Here is a 10,037-nt window from a genome sequence, read left to right on the forward strand (position 1 = left end):
CAATTCTCTCTCATCATGGATGTTTCTATCTCTCTCTCCCTCTCCCTTCCTCTCTGAAATCAATGAAAATATATTTTTAAAAAGAGAGAACATTATTTCCAAATGGCAAAATGAGTCAGGAAGGCTCTCAGATGACTGCCTATAATGGTTTCTTTTGTTGCTGTTGTTAATTCTCACCGAGGACATTTTTCCATTGGTTTTTAGAGAGAGTAGAAGGGAGAAGGAGGGACAGAGAGAGAAACATCCATGTGAGAGACCCATCAATTGGTTGACTCCAGCACATGCCCTGACTATAGAGCCAGAGGTAGAGCCCGCAACCCAGGTCCATGCCATAGACCGGAATCGAACCCGGGACCCTTCAGTCTACGGGCCGACGCTCTGTCCACTGAGCCAAAGTGGCTAGCGCTATAATCGTTTCTGAAGGAACTGCTTCAGACAGAGACGTGTGTCAGCGTTCATGTCTGTCAATGATGAGAACTATGAAAATCACATCTGTGAATGTCACTTCCGGTTACATGGGCAGTATTACACTTTTACCATTTTAACAGCGACGAGGACTGTTTTAGCCCATTTCTTGGCAGATAACAAAAAGAAACCTGCTCCTCATTTTCCGTAAAAGGGGCTCATTTCTATCACAATACACGGGATGGAGCTCGCAACCCGGACATGTGCCCTGACCAGGAATTCCATCAGCAACCACAAGACGATGCTCAACCAATTGAGCCACACGGGCCAGGACGAGAAAATACTGACAATTCCATTCACAGACGTAAGTGATTGGGCTATGACTGTAACAGGAGGGAACCAATCCCTGTTGATAGCAGTCACTAATTCACTTCTACGTAGACAGACACAATTAGGAGGGTGTTCAAAAGGGTATGGTGTCATTTTTCTGATGGGGAAATTTGTAAGTGGTTCGAAATATCGTTCCCATAGCTAGATTTTTAGAGAGTGTAAAACTGTGGTAACACGGAATATTCCGGTCCTATTTGCCTCACTCTCGGGGCTTCTTCCTCGCCCACCTCCGGGTAACTTTCCAAGACGTTCCCCGTCCATCATGCCCTCATGGCCTTTGTTCTGAGTTAATCAGAGAAATACTGAGAGCAACGCATGGGTCCTAGCGGCCGCAGTGACCACCGTCAGAATCACAGTCCTTCTCTGGGAATTTCCACAAAACCACGGGATCTGTAAAGAATTGATACATGGCATTAAACAGAGACACACACACACACACACACACACACACACAAACAAAACACTTTTACAGCCACGGTTATTAAAATCCTCCGAACACGGTCAAAGCGCCTTTTTAAAAATGCCCAGCCCAGCCCTGAATGGCCACGCTGTGGTATCCCCCCCACCCCGACCCCCCGACCGTCCGACCGTCGAGGAGCAGGAAAGCACTTGGCAAGTCCCGTCTGGGTTGGAGGTTGCTGTCAGTCACGCGTGACGGGAAGAGAATTTACACAGAAATGTGGTTCCCGGTCCCATGTGCTGGTCTGAAGCTCATACAAAGGTTTGAGTGAGGTTATTTTATTCTTCCGACCCATGACTGCTCAGTGCTACACCATCTGAGCACCGGATGCTGAGTGGACAACCCACCGCCTACATCTGAAGACCGTGGGGCTGAGAAATAAGGCCTCATATAAGTAAATGGAGGATTCGGAATGACGGCGTGAGGCAGCTCACGTTCTCCTCCTCCATTCATGAATAACCAGCTACGTAACTTTTTGTTTTTGTAAATAATGGCCTAAACCCTTATAGACTTGCTCTGAACAATACTTAGACGTTTGTGAAGAAACCTGGAAAAAGATATGAATTGCTCATAGATTCAAATCAACTACCCTCTCATTCTAGATCTAAAATCATTCTTGCCAAACCCGGTTTGGCTCAGTGGATAGAGCGTCGGCCTGCGGACTGAAAGGACCCGGGTTCGATTCCGGTCAAGGGCATGTACCTGGGTTGCGGGCACATCCCCAGCAGATGTGCAGGAGGCAGCTGATCGATGTTTCTCTCTCATTGATGTTTCTAACTCTCTATCCCTCTCCCTTCCTCTCTGTAAAAAATCAATAAAATATATTTTTAAAAAATAAATAAAATCATTCTTATTTGCCCAGCCGGCGTGGCTCAGGGGTTGAGCGTCGACCTAGGAACCCGGAGGTCACGGTTGGATTCCTGGTCAAGGGCACAGGCCCAGGTTGTGGGCTCGATCCCCAGTGTGGGGCGTGCAGGAGGCAGCCGATCCATGATTCTCTCTCATCATGGATGTTTCTCTCTCTCTCTCTCCCCCTCTCTCTTCCTCTCCGAAATCAATAAAAATATATTAAAAGTAAATAAAATAATTCTTCTTTGAGTTTGACTTACAGATACAAAACCCTTCAGGAAGTGAAATTAGTATTTTAAGATGTGTTACTTTAGATCCAGCTGCAAAATAGCAGAGGCGAGAGTCTACCGACTACTTTACATAAACGCACACATTCAGAACAAAAAGGCAGGCAGTTTGGGAAACTTTGTCCGTTAGTTTCACCCCTTGAAACGTATACAAGCAAGGGGTGCCAACGCATCTAGTATAATGGCCCCTCTGTGACTGTCTTCCCCGGGAAGAATCATTCAGAGAATCAAACCACTCCGACTGTCACATGATTTTGGTCCTTCAGACTCTCAAACCATAAAGCAATGTAACCCAGAACCCCGGCCTTTCTAGATGTTTCCTCCCAGAATGATCTCCCATTAGCTTCCCGCCCCAGAACAACGCAGGCTCCTTTTGCTCAGAGGTTAAGTGAATTCCCAGCTCAGGTAATGACCATGGGACGTCAAAGAACTTGAAACTCTTAATTCGTAGCAGGTTAACGTATCACTTGGCTTCTTCCGGGCCCTTTAAAGCAAAGACCTATTATCACAAAATGAAAACCTTCATCAATCACCTGATCGAGTAATTCCGAGCCGATCGCGTGAGTCCAAACTTAACCCAACGGGGCTAATGGGTGAGAATTGAATTGAAAACACCTTGACAGAGAAAGCAATTTCTTTTCTTCGCGCTCCCCTGAAGCTGTGGGTGACCGCGGTAATCGAAGCATCAACAGCGAGGGGCCATCTGTCCCGGGGGCCATTCATGAGAGTTCGTTTTTTTGTGTTGTGTGTGTTTTTTTTTTAATTTTAAATTAACAACAACAAGAAAAGAAAGCCGCGCTGAACCACAGATGTTCAATCTTGATTAATCTATGACAAGAAACTTACAACTGAGAATCAATGTTTTGACGTTTTTCAGATACCAATCATTAAAAGCCAACACAAAAGTTCTTTACAAATACACGGGGGGCGGGGGGTGGAGAGGGGGAGTGAATGGGGAGTTGTTCATCATATCCTAAAGCAGTGATGGCGAACCTTTTGAGCTCGGCGTGTCAGCATTTTGAAAAACCCTAACTTAACTCTGGTGCCATGTCACATATAGAAATTTTTTGATATTTGCAACCATAGTAAAACAAAGACTTATATTTTTGATATTTATTTTATATATTTAAATGCCATTTAACAAAGAAAAATCAACCAAAAACATGAGTTTGCCTGTCACCTCTGACACGCATGTCATAGGTTCGCCATCACTGTCCTAAAGCAATAGCTTTTCTTATGATCCCTTTTAGAAGGAGAACAGACAAGAGGCTATGCTGGAAATGAGCTCTCGGAGCCCTGGCTGGTATGGCTCAGTGGATAGAGTTCGGATTGTGGACTGAAGGGTCCCTGGTTCGATTCCCGGTCAAGGGCACGTGCCCGGGTTGCAGGCTCGATCCCCAGTAGGGGACGGGCAGGAGGCAGCCGATCCACGATTCTCTCTCATCATTGATGTTTCTCTCTCTCTCTCCCTCTCCCTTCCTCTCTGAAATCAACAAAAATACATTTTTAAAAAATTAGCTCTTGGATTAGCATGGGAAACTGTTTACTGTGTGTATTCTCTCTGCAAGTATACGATGAAATACGAAGGACTGCGTTTATATGCACAGTTCCCACTGCACGTAAGCTTCCAACGGAAAAAAACATTTACAAATGAAAATTGTGATTTTCATTGAGCATTCCCTTTTAATACGTCAGTTTGTTAAGCGTTGTCACTAATAAACACAAGACAGGGGTTGGCAAGAGTCGGTGTACAGTTGTTCGTACGGCAGGTAACACCAGAATCACTACATAATCACACATGAATAAACGGTGTTTCTCGTCCTCGTGACTGTAAACCGATTTGTACCCAGCCCTGTAGTTCGTATGAAACACTTGGAAACCAGTATTCTTGTTTTGGGGGGGAGGTTTATTGTTGTTTTATAATGTCTTTTTTTTTAAATATATTTTTATTGATTTCAGAGAGGAAGGACAGGATAGAAAGATGGAAACATCCATGATGAGAGAGAGTCATTGACTGGCTGCCTCCTGCACACCTCCCCCCGAACCCCCGGGGATGGAGCCCGCAACCCAGGCATGTGCCCTTGACCGGAATAGAAGCTGGGACCCTTCAGTCCGCAGGCCTATGCTCTAGCCACTGAGCCAAACTGGCTAAGGCACAAACTAGTGTTTCTGTACACACGTCTTAGCTTCCTGTTTCTTCCGGAACATGTCTAACCCTGGACACAGTGAACATAGCCAACACATAATCTGCATGAAACTGTGTTGCCCTGATTGTCAACAGTTATCCTGCAGAGATACTCCTCCCCAAAACCAGACATTTCACAGCAAAGCGACCACTCTGAGACACGGCTAGTCCCCTGGAGCAACTAGAACAAAATACAAAGAGAGAACACACCATTTTTCTAAAGGAGGAAATTAACCTCATCCACGGACTGTCATGATTAAACAGAAACGATCGCTTCCACGGATATAAAAGAACAACCGTGCCCAAGACCTTGAAAAAAATTCCCCAAGTACAACAACTCCCTCTTCTAAACACCACATCCAAAAGAAACTCAACGACCAACAGGCATTTACACTCGCAGACCCCGGGGACTTCCGCGTCCCCGTGGCTGAAGGCACCCCTGCCCTCACACCATCTATCTGTTCTGTCCCAACCAATGTTGTCTGCACACATTCGTCCGTCACCTCCGATCCTCGGAGGGGTTAACTTTTACCAGAGTTCAATGCGAAAGGGCTGCTTCAGGGGAATGCACGCTCCGTCTGAACGCTGAAGGCACCCGTCCACCCTTGCACGTCTGCCACCAGACCAAGACGAAACGGTTTCTGAAATGACTAATTTCTGGACGCTTCCCCGGCTGCAGAGCACGCTCAGATGCACCAGACCGATAGCTGGGCGCTGTATTTCCAGATCCGGCCGATAAGGGAGGAGGAAGTGAAAGAGGAAAGGACCCTATCTGATCCTCACCGGTTCTGCCAACTCAGGGACAGAGCCTGTGGTTCATCGTCAATGTCCTTCTTTTAAAAAAAAATTTTTTTTTTAAAGATATCACCCCTTGCTTGTGATGATAAAAATCTACAGCCTTTCAGTGCTCTTGGCAAGAAAGCTTTTGGACATGTTTTTATTAAAACCCGAAATACGGGTGTTGGAGATACAGCACGGCCTTTTCTTCACTTCGTTTATTTTTTTAATATATTTTTATTGATGTCAGAGAGGAGGGGAGAGGGAGAGAGAGAAGCATCCATGATGAGAGAGAATCATGGACCGGCCGCCTCCTGCACGCCTCCCACTGGGGATGGAGCCCGAAGCCCGGGCATGTGCCATGACTGGGAATCGAAGGTGACCTCCTGGTTCCTAGGTCGACGCTCCAACCCTGAGCCCACTGGTTTTTTTTAAAAAATTGTTTTTATTGATTTCAGAGGAAGGGAGAGGGAGAGAGAGATAGAAACACCGATGATGAGAGAGAATCATGAACCGGCTGCCTCCTGCACGCCCCCCACTGGGGATCGAGCCTGCAACCCAGGCCTGTGCCCTTGACCGGGAGTCGAACCGTGGCCTCCTGGTTCCTAGGTCGATGCTCAACCACTGAGCCACACCGGCCGGGCTGAAATGGGGTTAGGCTTTGACACCTGCAGCCGAGGCGGCTCTATGAGGGAGGATGTGCCGACCGAAGCCACATCTAAAAGTCCAGCTGGACTCAAAGATTTTCTACATGAAACAAAGGCAGCGCCTCTCACAGACACGGCTCTACAGAGCCACGCACACTGTGGCCGCCGGCTGGCAGGTGGGAGAAAAGGAGAGTTTGGTTCACGTCGGCGAGCCGCGGATAAAGGGAACCCTTCCGGGTCCAGGTGACCCTAATCCATCCGGTGTGTGCGGATGGACAGGGAGCCAGAGAGAGGTCTCGAATGAGTGCACCGCCAAAGGCAAACCCTGACAACCACATTTCACTCACAGGTGGTGTTTTTTTTTCTCCACGTGGGGCGATATGCAAAGTGTCTTAAACCACTTCATTGCAGCGTGTGATTCACCAAAGCCCTACTTTCTAAATGTCAGGGTTCCCCTGGGTTTGGGGCTGTGTGGGTGGGTGCCCACGGGTTTCAAGGCGGCCTCCAAAAAAACATACATCTACCCCTAGCCGGTGTGGCTCAGTGGATGGAGCGTCGTCGGCCCGTGGACTGAAGGGTCTTGGGTTCGATTTCGGTCAAGGACACGTACTTCGGTTGCAGGATCCCCGGCCCTGGTTCGGGTACGTGCAGGAGGCAACCGATCAGTGTGTCTCTCTCACATCGATGTCTCTCTCTGTCTCTCACTCTCCCTTCCACTCTCTCTAAAAATCAACGGAAAAAATATCCTCGGGTGAGGATTAACAACAATGAAATACATATACAGTGTGGGTCCCGGTGAGTCTGTGGTTCAGAGGAAAGATGCGGGTCCTGAATGAGAAGGGCTGAGCGGAGGGCGTCCCGACCCAGCCCAGCCCGAGACCCACACGGTCCCACACGGTCCCACACGTCGAACGAACGTCCCTGCTCCAGTCACAGCGACTCACGCGCCCCAGCAGCTCTCCAACGTGACAGATCGGTGCTCACGTGCCCCGTGGCTGGGCACGGAGCCTCGTCAGATCACCTGGATCCACCCGGGACTCACTCCCCACGCGGGCCAGGCCGCACTGAGCTCATCCTTCCAGACGCAAAGGAGGAAGGGGGGCGGGCCCCCCCAGGAGCTTCCCTGAAGCAGGACCAACAGACACTCAGACACCGTCTCCGTCTGCATGTTCCACCCGCATATTCCTGTCCGGACACAGTGAGTGCCAAGTACGGGCGTGTCCCGGGCTATCAGGACCCCTACAGGCGAGACGCACCCCAGGCGAAGTGGGCTCGGAAACGCCTTTGTGCACGGGGCGTGGGGACGTGGGCTGGTCAGGGCCCACTGGCCTCGGCTTCTGATGTCAGAAGAGAGACAGAGGGACCGGCTGGTGTGGCTCAGTGGTTGAGCATCAACCTATGAACCAGGAGGGCACAGTTCGATTCCCGGTCAGGGCACATGCCAAGATTACGGGCTCCATCCCCAGTGTGGGGTGGGCAGAAGGCAGCCGATCCATAATTATTCTTCCTCATCATTGCTGTCTCTCTCTCACTTTCTCTCTCTCTCTCTTCCTCTCTCCCTCTCCCTTCCTCTCTGAAATCAATAAAAACATTAAAAAATAATAAATAATAATAATATAGGGGGAGAGATCAACCAAAGGTCTTATATGCAAGCATATAGGCCTAACCAATGGACACAGACAACAGGGGGGTGAGGGCATGAGTGGGGGAGGATAGGGGATAAGATGGGGATAAGGACACTTATGTAATAACTCAATCAATAAAAAAATTAAAAATAAGTAATAATAAATACGTGTACCCCATTCAGCGTGTTCTCGCAGGTTGCCTCCCATGATCACAGAGCAGCCGACCGTGAGCTCATGCGAGGTGAGGAGAGGCCACGGGCCAGGTGATTAAAACAACAGATCGGATCTGCTTGCCAAGCAACCCAGACGCAGGGGCTGGGCCTCGGGGCACGTTTCCTCGCTTCTCTGTGCTGTTCCACGTGCCAGACGGGAGACGGGCGGCTCCTATCTCCTCCACGATCCGTCCAGGAAAGAAACACCCACTTTGGAGAAGCCATCGCCAAAACACTGCAGAGGACGCTGGCGGGCACGCGGGCCAGGGCCGCGGCGCTCTGTGCAACCCCTTTCCCCAAGTCCCACGCAATATCTCTGACACGACACACGCGCCTCCAAATGCGGATCCGAGGAAGGTGACCGAGTTCTACGTCAACGAGCAAGACCCTGACAGATCACTAGCCAAAACCTGGTTAACAATCACGTGTCTCCAAAGCGGTTTCCGACCTGAACTGCTGGGGACGCACGAAAGGATTTAAAACGTCCCCATGAAAAAGTGGGCGAGGGAAGCCTGCCGAGTACCTTACCGTAACGTCCCCAACCTTCGCCAACACCCACTTGACCCCCCGGGCGTCCTCTGTTCTGCTGGATCCCGCGGCCATCAGGAATACAAACCGCTATTCCCAGATGTGCAGGGAGCATTTTGATTGATTTTCCAACTCTGACTCCTTGCCAGGTGCTTAGTAAATCGTCTTCCCACTCCCCCCTCTGCCGCGACACCCACCAATGACTATTTTAGGGATGGTTGGGCCCCAGGGCAGCGTGGGTCCCTGGGATCTGAGGTGCTGGGGGATTCTGGGAAAGAAACTTCCTGGCCGGATCTCCCGTGACCTACTTTTATACTTCCTCTTCTGTGAAACAACCGGCAAGCTTCCTTATTATCCGAACTGATTTGGGATCTGGGCCCTAAGGCATCCTGATTCACACGGGTGGTTTTTCAGGTAAATTCCTACATAAGTAGGGTCTGCCGGTGCCTTAAACGTCCAGGGGTGGGGAACGTCGGCCCCGGGGAAAACATTTGGTCTGGCCCTGCCCAGGCCTCAGGGGTGAGTTCATTAAACGTCTGACCACCTGAGCTGGTTCGGTTCAGTGGATAGAGCGTCGGCCTGCGGACTGAAGGGTCCCGGGTTCGATTCCGGTCAAGGGCACATGCCCGGGTTGTGGGCTCCATCCCCAGGAGGCAGGAGGCAGCCGATCCGTGATTCTCTCTCATCATTGATGTTTCTATCTCTCTCTCCCTCTCCCTTCCTCTCTGACATCAATAAAAATATATTTAAAAAAATACAAATGACGATGTTTCTAAAAAGCAGTGGTTTCCACAGCAACAGCCAAAGGGCAAGAAGAGAAGACCAAAGTGGGAAAAAGCAACTGGACAGACCAGTTCCTAAACGATGGGCGAGGGCAGAGGGAGTGAGGACGGAGTCAGCCACTCGCAAGTCTCCAGGGAAAGGTCACGGCCCGCCTGCCCCAGGCACGGACCTGGTCCTTTCATCGCGATGACTTTAGCCTGCACGCACTCATGACTATAAGAGGCTGCCCAGCATCATCAATAGGTTATAACAGGCTGCCCTCCCTCTCAACATTGAGGTTTCAAACTATGTTTAAAAAAACTATTCCTAGTTTTGCATTTCTGATGTCTGTCTGTAGACGCACAGAAATTAAAATGTACAAACCGTGGCAGAAAGAGCACCGCCATGGTCCCAGCCGGCCAGCGTGCAGCAGCCAGGGCCGGCCGAGCCCGGACCATGTGCGACTTCAACTTCCTGCCCGACATCGGCCACGCCCCTGTCGCCACAGCCGGGGTGGGCACCTCTATTTTAAGGTGTGCAGCTCCAAATTGCTTAAGAGCACAGAATTGCTTTTTTTAAAATAAAGGCATATAATTGCTTTTTTTTAAAAAAAAGGCATATAATTGCTGGCCAGTTTCTGACACTGAAAGTGTCGGCCGCCTTTGCACCAAGAATAGAGGCCTCATCTCCCCAGACCCACACCTAAGCATCAGGTGACGAGGGTCCAAGCGCACCGCCAGGGAAATCACACCAGCCACACCCGTGAAAACATCACACAGGACATGCTGAAAAGGAAAGGATCAGGAAGATAACCCTCATTCTCTCTCTCTCTCTCTCTCTCTCTCTCTCTCTCACACACACACACACACACACACACACACACACGACAAAAGTGTGGAAAACGAACAAA

General features: G+C 49.6%; 1 long non-coding RNA gene across 1 annotated transcript in view; it reads right to left on the bottom strand.

Moving 5' to 3' along the window:
- Positions 1-1,149: 1,149 nt before the first annotated feature.
- LOC107184228 overlaps positions 1,150-10,037 on the bottom strand; it is an 11,029-nt gene continuing 2,141 nt past the window's right edge. Inside the window, exon 3 of the long non-coding RNA XR_001515052.1 lies at positions 1,150-1,185. This is a non-coding gene — a long non-coding RNA (uncharacterized LOC107184228). The remainder of the gene's footprint in view (positions 1,186-10,037) is intronic.

This window comes from Myotis davidii, unplaced genomic scaffold, assembly GCF_000327345.1.
Source record: "Myotis davidii unplaced genomic scaffold, ASM32734v1 scaffold685, whole genome shotgun sequence".
Taxonomy (NCBI): Eukaryota; Metazoa; Chordata; class Mammalia; order Chiroptera; family Vespertilionidae; genus Myotis; species Myotis davidii.